The 27,557-nt window shown below is 35.6% G+C and overlaps 1 long non-coding RNA gene across 4 annotated transcripts in view; it reads left to right on the top strand.

Moving 5' to 3' along the window:
• The window catches only part of LOC146000196 (uncharacterized), a 59,777-nt gene that overhangs the window by 29,067 nt on the left and 3,153 nt on the right, over positions 1 to 27,557 (top strand). For 2 of the 4 annotated variants that reach the window (XR_014443481.1, XR_014443480.1), the window contains one exon: positions 24,804 to 24,977. This is a non-coding gene — a long non-coding RNA (uncharacterized LOC146000196). Of the gene's footprint in view, positions 1 to 24,803; positions 25,649 to 27,557 lie in introns of all 4 variants that reach the window. The other 2 variants (XR_014443482.1, XR_014443483.1) reach the window with 2 other exon arrangements.

Below are 27,557 nucleotides of genomic sequence, written 5' to 3'. Positions count from 1 at the left end.
TAATGGTGCTGTAGGTAGACTAATACACATAAATGAGACACTCAATTACATCGAACTGATGTATTCGTCGCAAAATATACATTATTTGCAGACAACCTGCAATACGTCTCGCACACCGTCGCTTCTCTCTTCACAGACTCTTCACTCTCTCTTTCAGTAGGCACTAGTGTCCAGAGAATAACATGGCAGCCATCTTGGCTCCAAAAGCACAAGGTACAGAACATACCGCCCACCTTGAAATGATTAATTTCAACACTTTACAAAATACACAATATAGAACATGTTTTTGATGAACAAATGTAAATTGAATGCAATTTTCCCAAAATTTCCTACTGAAAATGACAACACAAAATTAAAAAGAAATTGAACAACCTAATGATTGCCTTTTATGCATAAATTTGAAAGTTTAAGTTCTTTCTCATTGGTGTTCAACTTCACTCACTGGTAAAAGGGACAGCTTCACTGCTGGCCTCTTGTAGGTTCCTTCACTGGTTCTCACTGTTGCTGCTCTAACCAATCCATCTTCACCTGGATGAACGTTGATTACTCTGCCAAGTTTCCACTGTTGAGGTGCAAGTTGATCATCTCTGACCACAACCTGTAGATTCTGTTGCTCCCTTCTCCACTTAGGACGTTGTTGTAACTGAGAAAGGTAGTCCCTACACCATCTGCGCCAGAAATGCTGTGTCAGCCTTTGCACGAGCTGCTACTTCGACAGTGTTCATTTTTATTGTAGCAAAGTCCCTATCTGGAGTAGCTATCAATGCATCTTTATAAGCCTCACAGATTGCCTATCTAGCCTACATATCTTAGTCATATACATGATATCAATAATAAAAAGTGGGAAGGCGATGTAGAGTATATCTTGGGGTTGCACATGTTGTAACTGGAGGGAAGGATGCTTAGGTACATGATTTTTATAGGGTTCCTGTTATAGTTTCTTGATGGGGGAAGGGGAAAGGCCACACTGCTCTGTGCCACTGCACACACACAAATATGTAACTGATAATTTCTCTCTCCCCGTCTGTCCCTTTCTCTCTCTCTCTCTCTCACACACACACATACACAGAAACATACACACTAATTTTTTGTACTTACCTTAATAATACTTTGGCATAATGTTCATCCACGTCATATCTCCTAATATGCTTGGCGAGGTCCATCGTAAATAATTCAAAGATCAAATACCATCTAGTATTTTCTGTATCCTTAAAATCGTCCACAATTTTCAATATATAATGACTATATAGTTTGTCATGGTTTTTGATCTCATCCTGGATGTTTTCAATTTCCGAATCGGGAAGACACTGTGTACAAAAAACTTTTGCTGCGAAGGACTCTTTGGTCTTTGTGTCCTTAACGCGATAGACTTCTGCAAAACTGCCTACACCAATATTTTCTTTCAATTTGTACCCAAATTTCTTAAGATTATCAACATCCTTTCGTCCCCCTATATCACAGTCTCAGTTACATGTGGAATCCATTTTCCGACTGCTACCTGATATATACAAATTTAAAATCTAAATGCAAAAAAATAAATCTCTGTTTATCGGAAATAAACTTCAAGATGAAATATATAGTGCATGATGCAGTTTACATTTTTCACAGGTATCATCCGACACTGCATGATAGACACCTTTGAACTGGGAGCTATTGTGAGTCGACTGCTTCAATCTCTGAGCACTGAGATTTGAAGCTGATAATGCACGAGAACGCTGATCAAGAAAGTCACTCAACTCCTGAAACATAGGCAACTCGGTTGTCTTTAATGGAAGTTCCCATTGTTGTCTAGTATCACTGTCCATTTTTTCTGTCACATGAAATACTAGGATAGGATCTCAATGTTCTACGGGAATGTCCATCACTTTCAACACGCGAACACACTCGGTTGTTGTGTCTAGCAGGCTACGTAAGGCTGCTGCGGATTCACGTTGAACTTTGGGTTGCGCGACTAAATGCTTGATTGTGTCCATAACAATTTCCCTTTTGTTTTGACAACGCGAATTTAGAATGTTCCACGCCTCTGCATAGTTATCATCAGTCACCGACATGGACTGGATAAGCAATGCAGGTTGCCCCTTTAACGAAGCTTTCAAATACTGTAGCTTTTGCGCACTGGATAACTGTTTGTTTTTGTCCACCGACGCGATAAACAAATCACGGAAAGAAAGCCACTCTTGTAATTGTCCTGTGAACACAGGCAGCGTGAGCTTCGGGAGACGCACTTCACTTGTTCGTGCTTCTGTCGATGACGTCACCGTAGCTGGAGTCTGTTGCTGCTGCAACGAACAAAGCCTGCACATGGTTGCATCCAAACGGTCTTGAATACAACCGATTTCACAGTCATAACTCTCAAAAGTTGCATCATCACACGTACTAGCCAGGTCAAATAATAACTGTTTACAATCGTCCGTTAATTGTTTGGCTTTGTTTACCGATAACGCGATTGTCACATTGTCCAATAAACCCACGTTCACTTTATTCTCAAGGCGAGTAACTTCTCGCTTGAGCACAGTCTTTGCTGCCGATATGGCTTCCATGTTTATTGAGTCGCGCACAGATTGTTGTTGTCCAAACTACAATGCACACACGAAACACTTCCTGGCACTACAAAAGGTGCACTGAAATTGGTTACCCGTAGCAAACAATATGTCAATGTATTTATTCACAGTTCACGAATGCACACTAGCACAAAAGTTCAACACAACACCACGAATGCTGATCGCAGGCAACATCCGGCACAAGGAGGACCATGTTTGCGTCCGTCATCCAACAAGAAGACACTTTTCTTGTTTCGGCCGCTGTTTGTAGCATTTCCAGGAAGGTAATGGTGCTGTAGGTAGACTAATACACATAAATGAGACACTCAATTACATCGAACTGATGTATTCGTCGCAAAATATACATTATTTGCAGACAACCTGCAATACGCCTCGCACACCGTCGCTTCTCTCTTCACAGACTCTTCACTCTCTCTTTCAGTAGGCACTAGTGTCCAGAGAATAACATGGCAGCCATCTTGGCTCCAAAAGCACAAGGTATGGAACAGATAGGGTTGTATGTTGGTAGTAAAACAAAAGAAAATCATGCAGCGGTGTGCAGTCAATACGCAAATTCACAGCGCTGTTAGGTTCATGTTTTGTTGTTCATATACGTTGATGAAAGAGAAACAACAAGAACAAAAGAATTATCTACTCACAGATTAAAAATTATAGATACTCGAGCTTGGACTCAAATTAAAAATTAACCAGGAATTAGTCTACATAGAAACGAGTTACATCAAAACTCAGCGTACTCAATTCTGCGTTAATCTATGCTAAACAATTTTTTTTTGATCTTGAGAAAAAAGTGTCCCCTGTTTGTTTGTTTTTTGCATAAGATTGCTCTCTTTGAAATTTTATAAAAAAGAAATGGGTGGTCCGATTCTAATGAAATTTTATTACGGTGCAACCAGAAAGGCTATAAACAATTCTTAATTTTCAGATTTCTAGAATTTGTCAAAAAACTATTCTTATCAATTTTTGCGAAACTACTTCTCTTATAATATTGTAGTCCTACAAATACAATTTTGGTCTTGCTTTGAAGGTCTTTGCATCTGTTTTTCAAATCCATTATCATTGTCAATTCACGTTGCAAAACAGATTTTTAATCAACGGAGTACAGGGTGTCTACCACAATAACAAATCCAAAATTTTTGACCTTTCTTCCCTTTTTCTTAACCTTATTTAATTGTTCACTACTTCGGCATAGTTGCAAATTTAGATATTTTTATTCAATGATAAACCTTTAGCAGAAGGCCAGTGAAGATGAAAACTGAAGCAGTGCTTGACTTGCATTGATTATTAATGCATGTAAAAATTAATGCTCCAGATTTCATCTTAGATGGGGAATGGCCACATTACGTTATGTAATATTTTTACAAAACTTCATGCATACAAGAATGTAATTCTTAAAAAGCAAAGTAAACAAATTTTAAACACAACTCAAAAAAAAATGGCGCCGACTAGCGTAGATGTGTGTGTATCTGCTCCTACAAATTTACGTATAAAGTGTGGTGATAGATGTGCAAAATGTAAGAGGGTAGTAAAAAACGGCATTTTGTGTGATTCGTGTGATAAATGGCTGCATTTTAGATGTGGAAATGTGCCGAAAGATGAAGGAATTGAAGAAAATACTGAATGGTTTTGTCCCCAGTGCATCAAAGATGGCGTCCATACTATCTCCCCAAAGGACAATGAAGATCATGATGGTTCAACTCTTCTAGAAATTGTTAAAATACTTGAAAGTGATATTTTGGAACTAAAAAATGAAAATCAAATGCTGAGGAACAAACTAGAAACCATTGAAAAAAGAAACAAATGTAATGACTCCACCCACACATGGACACAAGTTGTGAAGCATGGCAGAAAATCGAGCAAAAGCAAGGAAACTGTAACTTTCATAAACAAGAATAGATTCAGCATCTTGCAGGAACTCCCGGTGGAAGACATGTGTACAGTGAAAGATACAGGTAATCTTTGTAAATATGCCTCAGCAGTGAATCCAAGGAAAATTGAGAAGAGAAATAGGCAAAAACCTAGTCATCTGCAAGTGCACATTTTTGCAGACAGTCACGGCAGAGGTCTAGCAGGTATAATCAAGAAACGACTAGGTGAAATTCCAGTCGATGGTGTTATCAAGCCTGGAGCTAAAATACAAGAGATTGTAAGTGGCATAAAACCTGACAATTTGGAAAAAAACTGTGTAGTTATCATGGCTGGTGCAAACAATGTGGCCTGCAAGGAAGGACAGGATGTTGCAGAAACACTGGAAGGGAAACTGAATGATCTAGCCATGTCGAAAGTGATTGTTGTGAATATACCTCATAGATATGATCTGCGGTCTGACTCGTGTGTAAATATTGCAGTACATAATACAAACAGGAAAATCAAATATTTGTGTAAAATGTGTAAGAATGTAGAAATGTTAGATATAAGTAGGTTAGGGAATGATAAGCACACAAACCACGGTTTGCATTTAAATTGGTCAGGTAAGCAGGGGTATGTGATCAATTATGTATGATAATTAAAAATCATAGTGCAAATCAAAGTAAAAGCTCCAAACCTATCGAGCTGAAATGGCAAGAAACGGAACCAAAACAGGGAAACTTTCTGCCCCACCCGGCCTCATAAGCAAAGACAGGCCCTCACTGAGTCGGGTGGTGGACAATCCAATTCATAATTATGATGTGAGATTAATCCACGAAAATATTCAAACACGATTATTACGGCAAGCCAAGTTAGGGATACCACCTTGTAATGGAAATGATATCTTACTACTGCACCTGAACATTAGATCCATTAGAAATAAATTAGATGAACTAGAAATATTAATAGGGGGAATAAATAACTGTATTTTAAGCATAAATGAACACTGGCTACGGGATGAAGAATTGCAAATATATGTACCTCCAGGTTTCAGGTTAATTACTGGCTATTGCAGATCAAATATGAGTCATGGTGGTGTATCACTATATATCAGCGACAACCTAGATACCAGCTTTTCAATCTTAGACGTTAGTCAGTTTTGCATAGAATGGTGTTTTGAAGTGGCTGCTATGTCACTGCCAAATTTAAGAACAATTGTTATCTCAGTGTACAGAGCACCTGAAAGTAATGTAGAAATTTTTATCGAGTGTGTGCAAAATATTATTTCGTACCTACACAAAAACTTTAACAAACATAAAATAATTATTCTTGGAGACATCAATTTTGACATTCGAAACATTACCCCTAAGCAAATACATCTTCTAAATATTTTAAAATCTTTCAACTATTACTGTGTAAACAATAGGCCAACAAGACTTTACTCTTGTCTAGATAACATTTTAACAAACCTAGATAAATACTGCTATGAGATAGGGATATTCAATACATTTTATTTAACGGACCACAAAGGCTTATGGTTAAAATTGAACAATAATATACCTCTGAATACTATACATAATCAAATTAAACCTGTTAGGCTAATTAATGATAACAGGCTGAATATACTAAGAAACAAATTAAAAGACACTGATTGGATTCATTTAATTTTCTCAAGTGCAAATGTCGATGCATTATTTGAGAAATTTATGAGTACCATCTCCGATATATATAACGACTGCTGTCCTAGAGTCCAAAAAAATGAGAAACCAATTAAAGCTAAACGTGAACAAAGGCACTTAGGTCAATGGTATAATCCACACTTGAGTAAATTAAAAATCTTGCTTATGATGTATTATAATGGATTTAAAAATGGTAATGAAGATAAGACCAGATATCTCAAATTAAGAAATATTTACAGATCAGAAATTAGAAAAGCTAAATGCACAGCAAATGATAAATTTATTAATAACTCCAATAATAAATGGAAAGCAGCTTGGAATGTCATTAAGGCAGAATTAGGCAGAGGGAAACCCAGAAGAAAAGAAAATGTTCCAATTACTCCAAGCGAATTTAATGATTTCTTTATCAGGGTAGGTAACAAATTGGATACAAACCACAATTCTATGAATCAATTTGATTATGAATATAATAATCTCATGTCACAAGACATCGGTAACATTTTAACCGACTTCCAGTGGCATGAGACCCAACCTGCTGATATTTTAAAAGCAGCACAAAAACTAAATAATTCAAAATCTGAAGACTTTTATGGAATGTCGAACTTTGTTTTAAAAAGAATCATTGATATTCTACAGTACCCACTTTGCATTCTCATAAACTGGATGATGTATTGTGGACACTTTCCTTCCTGCCTCAACTCTCAGTCGTCATACCCGTGTATAAAAAAGGTGATAAATCGAGCCCCGACAATTACCGTCCTATATCACTTGTTCCCATTGTCTCCAAAATTATAGAACACTGTTTATATAATCAACTCTATAGCTATTTCACAAATAATAATTTATATACAAGTGCACAATATGGTTTCAGAGCCCATCTATTCACTGTGAAAGCGAATGAAACCATTGTTTCCACAGTGTTAGATGCATTTGAATCCAAACTTTCTGTAAGTGCAACACTTATTGATCTGAGTAAAGCCTTTGACTCTGTTTCCCATCAAATATTAATAAAAAAATTACACTTCTATGGCATCAAAGAAACTGAACTTGCTCTAATAAAATCCTACTTGACAAATAGACTACAAATGGTCACTGTAGACAACATAAAATCAGAATTCTTAAATATAAAAAATGGAGTTCCACAAGGTTCTGTCCTCGGCCCATTGCTGTTCAATATTTATATTAATGACTTACCTAATATTATTCCCCATAAGACTGTTTTATATGCAGATGATACCACATTCCTTACAGTGGGCAGTGACAAATTTACAGTTGAGAAGCTTGATAAGGAAATAGAGGAAAGGTCCACTTTTTGGTTTGAAACAAATCAACTTACAATTAATGTAAATAAAACAGAGAAAATATTTTTTACATTAGGAAATGGCCATGAATGGACTTCTGTAAAACTTCTTGGTTTACACTTAGACTCCAAATTATCTTGGGAGTCGCAAACAAATCACCTATGTTCCAAACTTGCCGGGGTGATATTTCTACTTAAAAAGCTTAGAACATGCATTAGCAAGGATTTGCTGCTGCAATCATATTATGCATATTTTCATAGCCTTCTGACTTATGGAATTCTCTTGTGGGGAAACTCATCTGGTGCTGGGGATGTATTTATCTGGCAAAAAAAAGCTTTACGAAGCATGGCAGGAGTCTTTGATCAGTCTGTTTCCTGTAAAAATCTCTTTAAAGAACTAAAAATAATGACTGTGCCAAGCTTATATATATTTACCTGTCTAGTGTATACAAAATAAAATGTACATAATTATAACGCAAGACACACTGTGCACAGACACAATACAAGATTCTGTTACAAGCTCGACACACCATCAATCAGATTAAGTAAAACACATAATAGTTATAAGTATTTAGGAATTAAGTTATACAACATGTTACCAGAAGCTGTTCACAGTGTGTGTCTTAAAAAATTTAAAAGTGTACTTCAACTCTGGTTAAAAGAAAAGGTTTTCTACAATTTAGAAGAATTCGAAATCCATCCCAATAATGATTTAATATTCTAGAATGTATTGTATTGTTTATTTCTTGTTTTCTGTATTGTTGTTATGTATATTGCCACTGCCATATTTATATTATTTCATCGTCACTAATATTATAATTGTCTTATGTCTGCGTACTCTTACTTTATATATGCATATACTCTCATATTAGTATCTATAACATATTTTAGTTCCATGTAATCCTTCTCTATATATGTAATTATATATTTACATATCTACAATAACAAATATGTAACCAATAACTGACGACATCTATTGCATTGTACAATGTCTAACGATGAATAAATGTATTGTATTGTATATTGTAATATAATTTAAATTTCCAAAGATTCAATATTTTCAAATCCCAGGACAGGTATATAACAATTTAACTCGCTACACTGGAAAAAAAAAAGCAAACATTCTTGACCACAAGCATGATTTCTTGACTGCTAGACAGCCTGGAGTAAATATGTACATGGAACGTGTCCAACACTGCTAGCACTAAGAGCCTGCAGTTTTTATGGTTCAACGGACATCGCTGCATTGAGATGTGCGAGAACCATTTCAATTCAACTTTTTTTGGGATACAAATTTGATACATTAAATATTAGAAAAATCAATTCATTTGTGAATATATATCCATAAGCATAAGATAAAAAAAAAGTTTTAGTTGAGCAAAATGAGCATTTACAGCTGCAGGCATGCATTTAAGGAATCTTACGAACTTGAAGCTTACCAACCTTACCACTCTTTCACTGTAGCATCAATCTGTTTGAACATAATTTCCTTACATCAGTCTAGTACTGGGATGCTTCTCCATTTTCTACCCAAGTATCAAATTGCAACAAACGAGAAAGGGCTATCTAGTCCAAACTTACCTGCACATTGTCATGTCCCCCCCCCCCAGAAAACCATAGAACAGATGTTGTTCACTTTGTTAATATTTACAATTTTTCCTGAAATCTACTTGATGTCCTCTTTCCACATATATAAAATAGAAGAAATCATGAAAGAAAATAAAAACTTCTATGGATTCGAAATCCGAAGCGGAATACTCATAATGAATTTCCACAATTTCCACATAAATTGTTCACTCCTATTCTCAAGAGTATAAGCGAAATGCAATGACATAATTCAACACAAGTACAAGTAAAATTCATCAACGAAGAAAGCGTAACATCTAGAATTTGGAATTTGAAATGGGTGATTACAATACACGTGAACAAGAGATGCGGAGCGATTATAGCCTGGCATTTATGCACAAAATGAGTGTATAGCAAAGGACATCAAATATTCAGAATATGTTAAGGGCTAAACTTTTAACAGATGACAAAAGAAATCTACTGAATATCCGAGATGTATCAAAGTTAAATGCAAAAGTGTGTAACAGTACACTGGGTGTGTTTTTTATTCCATCATATAACAGAAGGTACAAGATTATGGGATTCTAACATAAATGTGAGATGCACAAACGATACCAAACTAATTTATCCCACTGCCTAATCACAGCCTCTCTACCTTGCTCATTTATGCTGTGCCATAGGCTATAGAAACAAAGTAAGAGTCCATGGTCACAATAAAATGTTCCAGCGAGCTATGATCAATTGAAGGGCTTGGGTGGAAAACATGGTGACATTTTGGTATTTTTGAGTTACAAAGTAAAATGTCACGTCATACAATTTGCATTGGACTCAGTGAAGCCTTCTGAAATTGGTAAACACAATACGAAAACAATTTATATACAGTATAGCTTCTAATATATTTTTTTTCATAATGAACTCAGGAATGACCAAGGTGTCACTTAGCATGTTTTACACACAGAGCCCTTCAATTGCTTCCTATGAACATTTCAAATCGTATAAAGAGTATATATTTTCTTACCCAGTCAATTAGAGTAACATTAGCTTCATGGTACACTATCATCAGGCCTTTTCCCATTAATGAATGATATCAAGAGAATTTGATGCACTTACTTACCTGAGTAACTCTCAACTGTACCAGGCTATACTGAATAGTTGAAAGCACACCATTCCTGTTGTAAATAATTTTTGGTGTGATACCACAGATTTTTATGTTACTTTTTTATCGATTGTCTGTGCACGTGTGCACATGGTGCATACATACTCCCTCCCATGGATTCCAAGAATATCCACATGTTACAAATTCATAAAATTGATTGATTGATTGATTTAGTTTACTTTACTTCTTGTTTTGTGCCTCTTGGCTAATTTGCGAAGATGGAGATGAGTGATGAAATTGATGAATGGACATTCACAAACAACCAAGCCTGAGCGGGATTCGAACCCGGGACCCTTGGCGTCACAGCGGAATATACTAACCACTCGGCCACAGGGTCCGGCACAAATTCATAAAAGAACCAAAGGAATTAAGATAGTTAATTTTCCTAGATGCATGGACATCACTGATAAAAATTTTACTGTGTAATAAATCAAAATCAAAAATAATTTACTAATTTATTTTGAGAATAATCTTGTTCACTGGTCATACATAAAGGAAGGTCACATTTCATTATTTTCTTTGACTCTAAAAAAAGGGGAAAGAACATAATCAAGTTAAATGAAATTATGTTGTCCACATATACAAAATACACATGTTTTTGGTGACATTAAAACCATTTAGTAAAATGCATGGTTTTAAGGGAAATACAGTTTTGCAGGATAACTTTTTGATATTCTTGGTGTCAATCAATAGTATCAATGCACACAGCATTTGGATGAATAGGAATTTAACATCATGGAAAATGCTAAAACAGTGTTCACAATAAAAATCACAAACGAAGAGATACCCAGGTGGCATCTCATAAAACTAGGATTCGTACCACTATGATTCACTGTCACACACACATGCTGACGCAGAAAATTGTGTGCGAGAGAAAAAGAGAAACATTGAAAACTGAGTGAATAGTCTTTGATCAAAGTATAAGCTGACCACATTGTTATATTCATATGAACAGTCTATTCACAAGAAGCTCCTTTGCAGCTCACCATTGTTACGATGCACACGTGTAGGCTCTATTTCTACAGATATGTTATCTGAGGTTCCTTGAAAATTTCAACATTGTCACTGTATATGATACCAATATTGTGGAAAACTGCACATGCGATAACAATGTCTTGAACTGTTTCCAAGTCTTCTGGACAAACGTTGAAAACGTCGCTTCCATATCCCAAAGGTACTCTCCACAACATTCCTCTGCTGAGAATGGGTATAGTTGTACCTCATCCAGGATCAGTTGCTGGGTCTTGGAATGGACTGTAGAGGTATGGTCGAGCTGAGCTGAATATTCCTTGCAATGAAGAAGTGCATCTTGTCCTTTGGAATATCGAATTATCATAAATACTTCCTGCCCATCTAGCCACAAAGTCAAGAACTCCTTTTTGGGACCTGCAACTACCTGAAAAAATAACAACAAAATATCCTTAAGACTGATTTCACAATTTAAAATAAGAACATGGAAAGTTGTAAAGAAAATTCATTCCACATAAATCAATGATTAACCACAAATTAACCCAATATTAACCTGATTATTTATATGTCCATATCTCATGCATTTTGAAATGCAGAAAATATTCATTTTTGAAGTTAATAACATGAAAATAACTGTGTCTGTAAAAGTTTTTCAGTATTAAATCTAAACAATTGCTACATACTTAAAAAATATACAATTAGTTAATATTACTATAGCACCTATCCTTACCTGCCTAAACTACTCGCATAAGTACACACGAGCAGGATGGTAAAATTGTTCTCATCAGAAAACCTGTTCAGTATTTGCTTATAGGCACATGTAGAATATGATTTATGTAAACGCATGTGTGTATTATGAGAATATCGAAATTACAAAATCAGAGTTTGGACCTGTATTAATTTATGTCAAATAAAAATTATCTGAAGGGATACAGTCTCTTCTATGTACGCCTTTGGAATGGAAAATAGAAGAGAAATATTCATGATTTCACAATTATGCTTGTTCAGATATGTTTATGTTAAATCATATATACTGTAGTAATGAAATGAAATCGGTGACTACCTTCATTCACCAGGTGATGAACCAAGCTTTCGGGCTATTTTCACCAGGTCTCGTGATTTGTCACTGTGAAAATTTATTTTATGACACAAATATTTTCTTGCATTCTATCTTTTGCACTGCATGTTAGGGAGGGCAGTTAGGTATTCCATGTGTGTGTCTAAAAATAATCAGAAACTTCTATAGTGCACAGGTTAGGTAGTTTGATTAACTGTTATTGTCTTGTTTATTTTCCCAAGTTAGTGTGAGTAATTTGACATACATACATTCAAGATGTGTGAAAGATATATCTGGTCTCACCACATTGTGCCCGTAGTTGCACCCAAAATAGAAATACTAGGTACCCTTAACAATCTGTACTCCCTCAAGAAAGTAAATGCCTTGCATGGTTTATAAATATTATGTAAAATGTAGATGTTTATCACTATTTTTAGCTCGCACAGATGTGTCTGTGAAATAAAGTACGTCTGTTACCTTACTGTGAAACAGCCTGAGGGCTTCGTGCAAGTGAATATTGCACCCAGCACGACATTCCACAACAGCAGCTGAAATTTTTCGTCGTTAAGTTAGAAGTGTTAGGTTTGGAGTTGACGTGTTCTTTCGCTATTTTTGTGTGCACATAAACGGTTTTTGGTAACGGTAGTATAAGCCGGAGTTCTTAGAATTTACAGGAGAAAAGACGAGAAAGTACTTACTGAATTGCGTTCCTGGGGACTTTCTGAAGCCGGGGAAATTGTTTTTTAGAATCGTGAAACGTATTTTGCCTGTAAATAAGGTATTTTTCGTCAATCATGCATCTCCGTTGTACGATAGCTCGTGCCGCCATTACCGTCGACTACGTGCGTTCCGTTATGTTCCGTTATGTAACCCCCTCACAGTGTAGCAACCCTGCGGAAGTTTGACAAGATGACGTGTGAGCGGGTTTTTTTATTTTCCAATGTAAGGTGAGACTCTAGTTTACGTCTTTTTCCTTAGGAATACGTGTCATATATCGTTGGAAAGATTATTTTATAAGGAATTCAACAACGTAAATCCCAAAGCGAGCACAAATTTCCTGAAGGAGTAAATCGAGAAAAACCGATGTTCTCCGGATATGCGCAATTGAACGTACTGAGGAATTTTTTAGATGATGAAGCACATATTTAGGGGTGAAATAAGTGCTAATGGAACCTAACTTAACAGGCCTAACCTAACCTCGTAGACATACCTCGACCCCGTGAATGGATAGTGGGGCTATCGTGAACAGAAAGTGTAAAAAGAAAAAGGTACCTGAAGAGATGCCGGGTGCCGCACCGCGAACGCAAAGAAGCAATCACCATGCAGATAAGGACGTAGAGTCGAGTCTAGCCTCAATTTTCGCTTAAAAACCTTTTGTGAATAGTTTATGCGGCATTTATCGGTTCATAAGTTTGGAAACACTGCACATCAGCTGACGATAGACAACGTGAGTCAAAATTTGCGCGCCGAATTAGCAACGACCAATAAATGATTATAATGTTAAAAATAACGCTATTTTCATGGGAAACAAAGTGATCACCAGCTTGAAAAATCGGTAACATTATCTTACGAGGGAAACTGATTCCTTCAAATTTACAGGAGAAAGTACTTACGGAAATCATTTTCTTTAGCGTTGTGGAAGTTCCTGAATGTAGATTTGATCCATTTTAATGTGAATGCGTGTTGTTTTCTGCGAAAATCTCTGTCCGACACGCTGTTTCTGCTCCCGCCATTTGCTTTCTGCACGAGAGTGGAATGTTCCGTGGGGCTAACGTCAATGGTTTGCGACGTATTAGCATAATTTCAAATCCGGGCACGAAAGTAGATATTTTCCGGTGAACGAGGTTGCAACACTGCATAAATCGACAAAAAAACTCTCAGAACGCCCCCTAAACCAGTACGCTATCACGGCCATAATGTGTTACAGATTCGAAACAACAAGTAACAGTAAGTACTCGTAAATCTAAGAAATAGACATCGATATTCATTATTTCACTTTAGGAAATGTTCCACATTTGAAAATAACACGTTAGCAATGTAAAGAAGTCCGAAATATATAATTCGTAGGTGTTTCCCTCATACGATAATAGTATCGAACATTGTACCCTTTGGTTACCAGGGTTAGGTGTTGAAAGGCAGTTTCATATTTACTATTTGTTGACAGATTTATAAGCCTTATGATGGCGTTAGTTTCCTCATAAGTTGGTTTGGTATCCCATTGGTGGATCATTAACTCAGAAGCAACAGATGGAGTTGTCTACTAGCCTAGCGTCAAATTATCATTAACTTTCCAATAAGTTGATTTTAACTGCAGGACAGAATTGATACAGTGTAACCTCGATTTTACATTTTTCAGGGGACCAAGCAGAGAAAAGACTAACTAACTAACTAACTCTCTAGCCTTCTTAAACCTGAAGGTTCATGGCTGCAGAAACACAGGCCTTCCATCTTTCCCTATCTTGAGCAAGATCTATATACTCTTTTCCATCCCACCCGATTTCCCTTAGGTCCATCTCAACGTTGTCCCTCCATCTTCGTCTTGGCCTTCCTACAGGTCTCTTACCATCAGGTTTCCCAACAAGAATCCTGTAAACTCCTCTTTCCTCTCCCATTCGTGCCACATGGCCTGCCCACCTAAGTCTTCTTGATTTAATTATTCTAATAATATCTGGACATGAATACAAATTATGTAGTTCTAAATTATGTAACCTTCTCCACTCACCTGTCTCCTCATCCCTTTTAGATCCAAATATTTTCCTAAGGATCTTATTTTCAAATACTCTCAATTTATGTTCCTCTTTCAATGTAAGGGACCAAGTTTCACATCCATATAATACTACAGGCAAAATTACGGTTTTGTATATTTTAACTTTTAGTTTCTTAGATATTAAACGAGAAGACAAAAGTTTATGAAGAGAGAAGTAACATGCATTTCCTAAATTAAGCCTACTTTTTATTTCCTCTTGAATATAATTTTCATTTGTTAATATTACTCCTAAGTATTTGAATTTGGAAACTGTTTCAAACGAGTTGTTATCAATAATTAGATTTTGATTATTACCTAACACTTGGTTTCGGCCTGTAAGCATATATTTAGTTTTCTCTTTGTTAACTTCCAAACCTATCTCTCTAGCAGTTTTGAAAAATATTCTAGCATTATTCTTAATTGTATTTATATCATCCCCTAATAAGTCTACATCATCTGCATATGCTAACAACCGAGTCAGACCATTTAATTTTAGTCCTTTGTTAGTTTCTTTTACCTTCCTAACAGCATATTCTAAGGCAAAATTAAAGAGCAATGGAGATAATGCATCTCCTTGTTTTAACCCATCATGAATTGTAAATTTGTCAGACATATTAATACCCACACGAATTTTACTTTCTGTTTCACTGGTACATATTTTTATCATACTAACAAGCTTCTTAGGTATTCCAAACTCTACTAATATATTATATAATTTATCTCTTTTGACCGAATCATATGCTTTTTTGAAATCAATGAATATCTGATGGACATTTTGATTATATTCCAACTTTTTTTCAAGTGTCTGTCTGATGTGATTTGATCTGTAGTTGTGTCTGTGTCTGATTTGATCTGTAGTTGATCTGTTACGTTTAAATCCACATTGATAATCACCTATAATTTCATTAGCATATGGGGTTAGTCTTGTTAAAAGAATGTTAGACAATATTTTGTATGTTGTTGAGAGTAGAGAAATTCCACGGTAATTATTGCAGTTCATTTTATCACCTTTTTTAAACACAGGAACAATTATGGATTCTTTCCACTGTTGAGGGATTTCTTCTTTATTCCATATTAAACAAATTAATTTATGAATTTGACATATTAATGAATTTCCACCATATTTAATTAACTCAGCTGGTATTCTATTTAGAATATCGCTTGGGTCAGCTAGAAAATCACCGTCTTTATCTTTTATCAAGTTTACTTTAGGTTGCCACCCATTTCTAAACTCATTTACACCTTTATATAAATCTCTGATATTTTTATTTTTGCTGTTTGTTTCAATTTCGTTAATTTTGGTTTTCAAGTAATCTCTTTTTTTTACTTCTAAACGTGCGGTTAACTTCTCGCTTTATTCTATTATAATTGTTTAGATTTGTATCATCAGAGTTATTTAACCACCTAAGTCTAGCTTGATTTCTTATTTCTATTAGATTATCACATTCATTATCAAACCATGGCTTACTTTTTCTCGGTTTATGGTATCCTATGCTTTCCTTAGCTGCTGATTCTATTGCATTACGTATGTGCTCCCAATTCTTATTTACGTCTGTTTCATTTATGTTTTCATCATCTTTTAAACCCTGCAAAACATCAAATCTATTTGACAGTTTAATTTGGTAATCTTTCTTAATTCTTTCATCAGTTAACTTTCCTGTATCAAATTTTAGAACTTTTAGATGTTGTTGCTTATGATTTATCACTGAGAGTCTTTCTCTTAATTTAGCAATTACTAAATAATGGTCACTGGCACAGTCAGCACCTCTACGTGTACGAACGTCAATTATACTAGTATGCCTTCTCTTATCAATGAGAATATGATCTATCTGATTATGAGTTTTACCATCTGGAGAAGACCAGGTATATTTATGGATATCTTTATGTTTAAAAGTGGTACTTTTCACAATTAAATTCTTTGAGGTTGCAAAAGTAATCAATCTTATACCATTATCATTACTTAATTCATGAAGACTTGCTTTACCAATCGTGGGTTTAAATGTCTCTTCTTTGCCAATCTGTGCATTACAGTCACCTAACAGAATTTTCATATCATACTGAGAAAATTTATCAAAGACCTGTTCTAACTCTGTATAAAAATCATCTTTAGTATTATCATCTTTATCTTCCGTTGGTGCATGTATGTTTATTAAAATAATTTTACACCACCTACCCTGTAAAACTGCATATGATATCCTATCATTAATAAATTGTACTGTTTTAAGAGCCGAGATAATTCTATTATTTATGAAAAAGCCTGTTCCAAAATTATGATTTTCAGTACCACCATAGAAAAAAGTATAATTTTTAGTTTTACAATTCCCTTCTCCTGGACAGCTACTACATCTAATTTATACTTCCCTATCTCATTAACTGTACACTGAAATGCCCCAGGCCGGTAAAGGCTCAGAACATTCCAGGTGCCTAACTTAATATCCTTATTCCTAACGTAGATCTTATCCTTAGTCCAGGGACCTCCCAAAGTAGTCCCCACCCGGAGATCCGAACGGGGGACTATTTTACATCCGGAATATTTTACCTTGGGAACATCCATGGCCTTATATTGCTGTTTCTTGACATGTCTTTTTACAGTGCAGAGTTGTCAGCTCTACGCCTAACCCCCAATATGAATGGAGGAACTACTACACAAGACAAACACAAACACATTAGACAGCAGACTAGAGAAAAGACTAAAATGCGGAAAAATGTAAAATTGTGGAAAAGTTTATTACATTTGCTATGATGATATGAACGGTTTAAAAAATGTATAAAAATGACTTTGTACAACATTATTTATGTTTTATGTTATTTATTGCACTAAACGCTGTATAAATGACGTAATATTTAGAATTTTAACGTTGCTATAGCAACGAAAATCAATAGTCGTATGTAGCAATGGATGTAATGGAATTGGAAATACAGGAAATAGTGAACTGCATATTGCTAAGTTATTTTACTAATACATAGACCCATAGAAGTTGTATATTCACCTTCGTGTTATAATTTGAAATATTTATGAACGAATTGTAATCGTGCAATGATTAACCAGTGATCGTCACAACGGGTTGCAGTGTTTTTTACATGCTTCATGGTGTCTGTTTTATTTATTACATGCACAAATAAGTGAAAAGCAATTAGTTTTCCGAATAAATAACCTTGGTCCGAACTAAGGTATAGAATGGATTGACTCGCATAGCTGTGATTGGTTGTTAATCCAACTTCTCTCTCCTTGGTGACTGGGTGCATTGACTATTTATGATGCGTCCTCCGAAGGTTCTGCGTTCGAGTCCCAGCCTGGAATTAATCTAATCATACATCACTGTGCGACTTAAGCTTAAGCTTACATTCTGAGAGAACCCAAACTAATACACAAAATGAGCAATCTTAACTGGTAGCACTGAAAACTTGATGAAATTTCTATTGCCAAGTTCAAACTTAATAGAGCCAGTCTGGATTAGCCTACCTGTGCATAAAGTGTACCCAAAACACACTTCAATTCAATCCTACGCAAAGATAGGAGTACCCAAATTAATCATCACCACGTTCATTCAAGTGAATTCAAGGGAAGTTTAAAGAAATTGAAACATAACTGCCAAATAATCAGAACCAGAAACACTACAATTCAATTCCTCACGGTGGGCCTCATCGATAGCTTATTGACTAAGTTGGTGCCTTGTATTCAAAGGATTACACAGTGGTTCAGTTCCAGTTAATGTAAGTATAACGCAGTGGCGTGCGGTGACCATTTAGATAGCCGAAGCACTGAATATATAATTTTTAACTAAACAATAGTACATCAAGGGGCAGGCTTGCCTTGATAAAAACACCGCATGCCACTGCTTTGCTGGATTTTAGTCTTTCACGGGCTCATCTCGACACTTTCTAATGACCGCTTTAGACGAAAGCATTTTCCTTAGCATTTATGCCATGACCAAAATGCCATGGCATTTCTCAAGGATAGAACCCATCCTATTTCTGTAGAATAACCAATCAGAAGCGACTTCTGGGTCACGAGTGAAATTGTAATGGCGGCCGTGTGAGATGTAAACAATGTATCACCAGTATCACTTCACATTTTTAAAAGCCGATAACTATTCAACCGACTCTCATGTGCTTTGAATACTGGCAGTATACAGCGCACATGGACACTTAATCATGCAGTTTGCAATACTGAGGACATCAGAAGACTATACAGATGGCACTCTGTTTTTTTGTTTTTTTCCAGCCCTCTATTGGAAAGCAAAGTCCTCCGTCACATAATGTACCCTTCCATTGGATCCTTCAAGGCCACGTGGTGATTTTTCAGATCGTTGCTGGCATTGTAGCCTACAGGCTGGCCAGGGTGGGTGTTGCAGATGTTTTGTCAACATGCCACAAGAGGGTGTGGATGGCCTCATATAGGAACCTTAGAGGCTTGCAGGTTGATTCTTTTGTGGTCTCAGGGAAGAAATAATGAAAAGTTAAAAGTTAAAGAAATACTTTTGTAACTGTTATGCTGTGAGCCAGCGCTGCTGGCCTGCTGGTACAAAACAATGGCGCTGCTTAAATACATACTTTACAATGTTTACTGTACACGTATGGAAGAATATTTAAGTTGTTTCAAAAGTAAACCAAGTGCACTCAGCATAGATGTTGTAACTCGACGTGCCTTTCATGCTGTATATGTTATACATTGTAATCGCAAAAGCTAGCCGAAAAGTTACATGAAATGTTCATGTGTAAAGTTACTGTCTGACTTTTGGATGCATTTACATAGCATTTATGCTAGCAAAAATTCTAAAGGAAATGCTTTTGTCTAAAGCCGGCGTTAGTGTCTAAGTATCCTGGGAATTATGCAAAATTCAAATTCCATTCCGAAGCAGTGTTTCGGTATCTTACCTTTTATGCACGCCATTGGTATAACGTGAACTTAGAAGCAACTCTGTAATTCTTCTCTGTAGACGTGAAAAATTGTGACTTTTATTAATCCAAATCCCATTGAACTTAGACATATTTATAAATGCCCTGAGGCAAGGATTTCACAGTATAGCTTTTGTTTTTATCAAGGAAGGAAGTCTTGGCTACGTAGAATATTAAACAGAATTCTCTCAGTTTACTTTGTTAGTGTCCTTTGCTGAACTATCTATCTTGGAGACGGAAGATAAGATCTCTTGAAGTTGATTAGTTAAATTTGAGTTTGAAATTATTATACAATTAACAATTTTTCGTAGATTAGTATATCCCGTAACATTTGTGACTTGTACATGTTTTATCGACTGCGAGTATGTGAAATGGTAAATGTAAACTTGGCACCAAAACTAACTAACTAACTCTCAAGCCTTCTTAAACCCGAAGGTTCATGTGTGCAGCAACACAGGCCTTCCATCTGTCCCTATCTTGAGCAAGATCTATATACTCTTTTCCATCCCTACCGATTTCCCTTAGGTCCATCCCAACGTTGTCCCTCCATCTTCGTCTTGGCCTTCCTACAGGTCTCTTACCATCAGGTTTCCCAACAAGAATCCTGAAAACTCCTCTTTCCTCTCCCATTCGTGCCACATGGCCTGCCCACCTAAGTCTTCTTGATTTAATTATTCTAATAATATCTGGACATGAATACAAATTATGTAGTTCTAAATTATGTAACCTTCTCCACTCACCTGTCTCCTCATCCCTTTTAGGTCCAAATATTTTCCTAAGGATTTTATTTTCAAATACTCGTAACTTATGTTCCTCTTTCAATGTAAGGGACCAAGTTTCACACCCATATAATACTACAGGCAAAATTACGGATTTGTATATTTTAACTTTTAGTTTCTTAGATATTAAACGAGAAGACAAAAGTTTACGAAGAGAGAAGTAACATGCATTTCCTGAATTAAGCCTACTTTTTATTTCCTCTTTAATATAATTTTCATTTGTTAATATTACTCCTAAGTATTTGAATTTGGAAACTGTTTCAAACGAGTTGTTATCAATAATTAGATTTTGATTATTACCTAACACTTGGTTTCGGCCTGTAAGCATATATTTAGTTTTCTCTTTGTTAACTTCCAAACCTATCTCTTTAGCAGTTTTGAAAAATATTTTAGCATTATTCTTAATTGTATTCACATCATCCCCCAGTAAGTCTACATCATCTGCATATGCTAACAACTGAGTCACACCATTTAATTTTAGTCCTTCTTTAGTTTCTTTTACCTTCCTAACAGCATATTCTAAGGCAAAATTAAAGAGCAATGGAGATAATGCATCTCCTTGTTTTAACCAATCATGAATTGTAAATTTGTCAGACACATTAATACCCACACGAATTTTACTTTTTGTTTCACTGGTGCATATTTTTATCATACTAACAAGCTTCTTAGGTATTCCAAACTCGACTAATATATTATATAATTTATCACTTTTGACCGAATCATATGCTTTTTTGAAATCAATGAATAGCTGGTGGACATTTTGATTATATTCCCACTTTTTTCTAGTGTCTGTCTGAGTGAAAAATTTGATCTGTAGTTGATCTGTTGCGTTTAAATCCACATTGATAATCATCTATAATTTCATTAGCATATGGGGTTAGTCTTGTTAAAAGAATGTTAGATAATATTTTATATGTTGTTGAGAGTAGAGAAATTCCACGGTAATTATTGCAGTTCATTTTATCACCTTTTTTAAACACAGGAACAATTATGGATTCTTTCCACTGTTGAGGGATTTCTTCCTTATTCCATATTAAACAAATTAATTTATGAATTTGACATATTAATGAATTTCCACCATATTTAATTAACTCAGCTGGTATTAAATCAATGCCAGGTGCTTTGTTATTCTTTAGCCTTTTAATAGCATCTTTAACTTCAGTCAAGTTAGGTTCTGGAACTAAAGGTTCTGCTGTGTGTACTTCATTCACTTCTGATTTATCTCCTACATGGACGTTTAAAAGGTCATTAAAGTAGTTCTTCCATCTATTTAGAATATCGCTTGGGTCAGCAAGAAAATCACCGTCTTTATCTTTTATCAAGTTTACTTTAGGTTGCCACCCTTTTCTAAACTCATTTACACCTTTATATAAATCTCTGATATTTTTATTTTTGCTGTTTGTTTCAATTTCGTTAATTTTGCTTTTCAAGTAATCTATTTTTTTACTTCTAAACGTGCGGTTAACTTCTCGCTTTATTCTATTATAATTGTTTAGATTTGTATCATCAGAGTTATTTAACCACCTGAGTCTAGCCTGATTTCTTATTTCTATTAGATTATGACATTCATTATCAAACCATGGCTTACTTTTTCTCGGTTTATTGTATCCTATACTTTCTTTAGCTGCTGATTCTATTGCATTACGTATGTGCTCCCAATTCTTATTTACGTCTGTTTCATTTATATTTTCATCATCATTTAAATCCTGCAAAACATCAAATCTATTTGACAGTTTAATTTGGTAATCTTTCATCAGTAAACTTTCCTGTATGAAATTTTAGAACTTTTAGATTTTGTTGCTTATGATTTATCACTGAGAGTCTTTCTCTTAATTTAGCAATTACTAAATAATGGTCACTGGCACAGTCAGCACCTCTATGTGTACGAACGTCAATTATACTAGTATGCCTTCTCTTATCAATGAGAATATAATCTATCTAATTATGAGTTTTACCATCTGGAGAAGACCAGGTATATTTATGGATATCTTTATGTTTAAAAGTGGTACTTTTCACAATTAAATTCTTTGAGGTTGCAAAAGTAATCAATCTTATACCATTATCATTAATTAATTCATGAAGCCTTTCTTTACCAATCGTGGGTTTAAATGTCTCTTCTTTGCCAATCTGTGCATTACAGTCACCTAACAGAATTTTCATATCATACTGAGAAAATTTATCAAAGACCTGTTCTAACTCTGTATAAAAATCATCTTTAGTATTATTATCTTTATCTTCCGTTGGTGCATGTATGTTTATTAAAATAATTTTACACCACCTACCCTGTAAAACTGCATATGATATCCTATCATTAATAAATTCTATTGTTTTAAGAGCCGAGATAATTCTATTACTTATGAAAAAGCCTGTTCCAAAATTATGATTTTCAGTACCACCATAGAAAAAAGTATAATTTTTAGTTTTACAATTCCCTTCTCCTGGCCACCTAACTTCCTGTACAGCTACTACATCTAATTTATACTTAAGTATCTCATTAACTGTACACTGAAATGCCCCAGGCCGGTAAAGGCTCAGAACATTCCAGGTGCCTAATTTAATATCCTTATTCTTAATTTAATATCCTTATCACTCAAATTCCCTTTGACTTAAAGCTATTTCCAGACATCCATATCCAAGAACTTGAACACAAATGTGAACTTTTATAATTATTTACATGGAAGAAAGTGTCATCAAATGAAAGCTTAGATTTCAGAATTTACTCGTACTTACAATGTCAGTTACAAGTTTACTACGTGTGCTGCACGGGTAACCCTGCATACATCAAATTGAAAATGAAATTTAGTCCATACTTTCTCCAGCATCTTCTGATTGCCATGTGTATCGGCTTAAGTTATGCATGCTTGTATACGCAGAGGGGGGGGGGGAGCTGATGGGGGCTACAGCCAACTCCGAAATTTTGAGAAAATCAAAATTTTCAAATAAAAGCAGTGAAGAACTTGGGAAAAACAGTGGTAAACCGGAGGTCACAGTTGTAGAAAAGCTTTAATTAATTATATTTCCGATATGTTGCCGAATTATTTTTGAATAGCCCTGTACACTCTGTAAGAATTCGTGCTATTTGCATCGTTGAAATGTATATACCATTTAATTGAATTGAATTAGAATTTTTTGGTACATTGGAATCACACAGACCCTTTATATTGTTAATATATCTATGTGTATTTGTGGTGAGAGGCGGTAATACGTAAAGTTGAAGCAGAGAAAACATCTGCAGTATACTAGAATTTTTTGCCTTGAAAACCAGGAATTATATTAGAATTTTATCATGGTCCTAGAGTGGCCACCCTGACGTAGCATGTAACAGAAAAATAGATAATACCGTGCATCCATTTCCTTGCGAGAGATCGAGAGAAGTGTGATGGGCGGCGCTAGCGGAGATGCCGACATTTTCGACCAGTAACGTCCCAGTTAAGTTTACCCTCGAAAGCATTTTGCTTCGCTCGGAATTGTTTGGAGGTTTTGAATGTGCAACACTTTATCAAGATTATGTTGCAGACTAAACCGTTAAACGTTAATGATTTTCGTGAGCATTGTTTGCAATCTGAAAGCTCCGAGCTTGAGTTGTTCTTTCCTTCGCGACTACAGGTGCCCTGGACAGAGCTGCGAATGGAGTGAGGAACAGACCTTGAACCAAGAGTGTGTTAATTTCGTACTGTGTGAAAGTTTGTGGTTTCTGGTTACTTGCCGTGCTACTTCTTTGTGTAATTGCAGTGTATGTGTGTTGTGTGTAAGTGAGGCGATTGAAATGCCAGTCGCAAAGTTGACGTTAGAACAAATAATTTTTATGTATGACACTTACGTGAGTGTCGTGACGTGTGTAAGCTATTTGCACAGAAATTCCATGGCGTTTTACGTCCACGAACTAAAAGACAATATAAGGGCATAACTTAAGAATTACAGAAGAACTTTTGCATGTTAATCAAAATTTCATCAAACAATGCCAGGAATGTGTGAATGTAGGTGGACATCACTTTGAACAACTCTTATAACACATGTTAGTGCTCGTTTTGTAATATTAATATAAATATCTGCATGCTAAAGATATGTCTATAAAAATAAGCAGGACGTTACTAGTCGAAAATGTTGGCATCTCGGTTAGCGCCGCCTGCCACACTTCTCCAGATCTCTCGGCCTTGCCTTATTATCTTTAAGTCTAGGTGTATCTATAATTGACTTAAACTTTGCTGTTAATACTACTGACATTTCTATTATTGTTCTTTCACAGAATATCAGAAAAGTGAAGACTTCCACGATGCCTTGCACTGAATGCAGTCCGACCTTGAATATCTGAGGTCAGTCTTCATGACTGTGGAGAACGGAGACCTGGGAATGCTAAAGAGCATGGAGAACGGAGACCTGGGAATGCTAAAGAGCCTCGTGATCAAAGTTTGGAACTTGCGTATGTGAAATTCTTCCTCAAAAAGCTTGTCAACACAGGATTCCTGGATTGAGCTACTGCGCACAATTTAACTGGACTCCCCAACCTCCCAATCTCAATCCACTTCATATTATTTTGTTTCCTTCTGTCCTTTCCTTTCTTATGCTCTGCTGTTTGTCCAGAATGATGACAAAAAATTACAAATTGTCTGTCTGTTTACAAGAATTCATACGTCTTGAAGAGTCATTCTTTGAAGAGGGACATTAGTAACGTAATGCACAAATTCATCCTTCTTTTATGTGATGGTAACATTCCACATGTAACGGAGACTGTGATATAGGGGGACGAAAGGATGTTAATAATCTTAGGATATTTGGGTACCAATTGAAAGAAAATATTGGTGTAGGCGGTTTTGCAGAAGTCTATTGCGTTAAGGACACAAAGACTAAAGAGTCCTTCGCGGCAAAAGTTTTTTGTACAAAATGCCTGCCAGATTCGGAAATTCAAGACATCCAGGCTGAGATAGATAACCACGAAAAACTATATAGTAGTTATATTTTGAAAGTTGTGGACGACTTTAAGGATGCAGAAAAGACTAGATGGTACGTCATTTCTGAATTGTTTACAATGGATCTCTCCAAGTATATCAGGAGATATGACGTGGATGAACATTATGCCAAAGTATTATTAAGGTAAGTACAAAAAATTAGTGTGTATGTTTCTGTGTGTGTGAGAGAGAGAGAGAGAGTGAGAGAGAAAGAGAAAGGGACAGACGGGGAGAGAGAAATTATCAGTTACATATTTGTGTGTGTGCAGTGGCACAGAGCAGTGTGGCCTATCCCCTTCCACCATCAAGAAACTATAAGGGAACCCTATAAAAATCATGTACCTAAGCATCCTTCCCTCCAGTTACAACATGTGCAACCCCAAGATATACTCTACATCGCCTTCCCACTTTTTATTATTGATATCATGTATATGACTAACATATGTAGGCTAGATAGTCTATCTGTGAGGCTTATAGAGATCACTATAGGAGCTGGTACCCTGATTTCGTACGAGTTTGCAGCCTGGCTCCTGTTGGCATGCCAACGAGCAAGAAAGAGAGAGAGAGTTCAGAAGGAGGGAACCGCAGATGAGAGAGGAACATTGTGCATGTTACTGTACAGTCAACATCAAAGATAATGGTAGGCAAATTGTCCACAGTTTTTTTTCACTCCTTTTCTACATATGTGTCTACATCCTCTGTTGTTTTTAAGGAGTGAAATTATGTTGGTCTTTATTTCAATTCATTATCATCATATTGTGCAATGTAGACCAGTGGCATAGCACAGTGCCTTGAGAGAACCTTAAAAAAAAAAAAATAATAAAAAAGAAAGTATCGGAACTGCTGGGGTGTCATATGGTAACGGACGTACCACTTCCAAGTGTTTAACAATTAACAGAAAATTGGACTACCTTGTCACACTAGAGCTAAAAATCGAAGCAATTGTAACACTAAACAGGTATGTGGGAATTTTGTCTCACTTCTTATTTCAATTGAAAGGCTTGGACCATGTTTGAAAATATTTTGTGGGAAATTTCATTTTGAAATGCCACACATAAAACTTAAATTAGTGGTAAAAGTTCATAAATTACGAAGTTTTCATGTTTGTGTGGAAATAAGAAACAGACTGTCCGAGCAACTGAATCTTATGGACACTTTCCTTATCATATTTCACCATCTGAACACGTACACAGGAGATTCATACTATGTATACAACCTGTACGAACAAGTATGGCACGTACTGTATCAACACACTATTACAAGGTTTGAACATTTCTAGTAATTACATATGTTAGAATACTTCAAAATTATTTTAGTTTGTAAAAAAAATATGAAAAAACAAATAATAATAATATTAAAAAATGGGTAAATATGTGATATCGCCCGAACGGATTTCTTCAAATTTACAGAAGAAACTACTTACTGAAATCAGTTTCTGTAACATTGTGCACTCATGGCCCCCGAAATGACGTGTCATTTCATACCCCGGCACGGGGCCAAACGTTTCCATTCGACGTGCCTTTCATGCTGTATATGTTATACATTGTAATCGCAAAAGCTAGCCGAAAAGTTACATGAAATGTTCACGTGTAAAGTTACTGTCTGACTTTTGGATGCATTTACATAGCATTTATGCTAGCAAAAATTCTAAAGGAAATGCTTTTGTCTAAAGCCGGCGTTAGTGTCTAAGTATCCTGGGAATTATGCAAAATTCAAATTTCATTCCGAAGCAGTGTTTCGGTATCTTACCTTTTATGCACGCCATTGGTATAACGTGAACTTAGAAGCAACTCTGTAATTCTTCTCTGTAGACGTGAAAAATTGTGACTTTAATAAATCCAAATCACATTGAATTTAGACATATTTATAAATGCCCTGAGGCAGGTTTTTCACAGTATAGCTTTTGTTTTTATCAAGGAAGGAAGTCATGGCTACGTTGAATATTAAACAGAATTCTCTCAGTTTACTTTGTTAGTGACCTTTGCAGAACAATCTATCTTGGAGACAGAGGATTATTGCGAGATAAGATCTCTTGAAGTTGGTTAGTTAAATTT

Source organism: Lepisma saccharinum, chromosome 16, assembly GCF_977018435.1.
Source record: "Lepisma saccharinum chromosome 16, izLepSacc3.1, whole genome shotgun sequence".
Lineage (NCBI taxonomy): Eukaryota > Metazoa > Arthropoda > Insecta > Zygentoma > Lepismatidae > Lepisma > Lepisma saccharinum.
The sequence above is the reverse complement of the archived record's forward strand: the minus strand, read 5'-3'. Positions and strand labels throughout refer to the sequence as shown.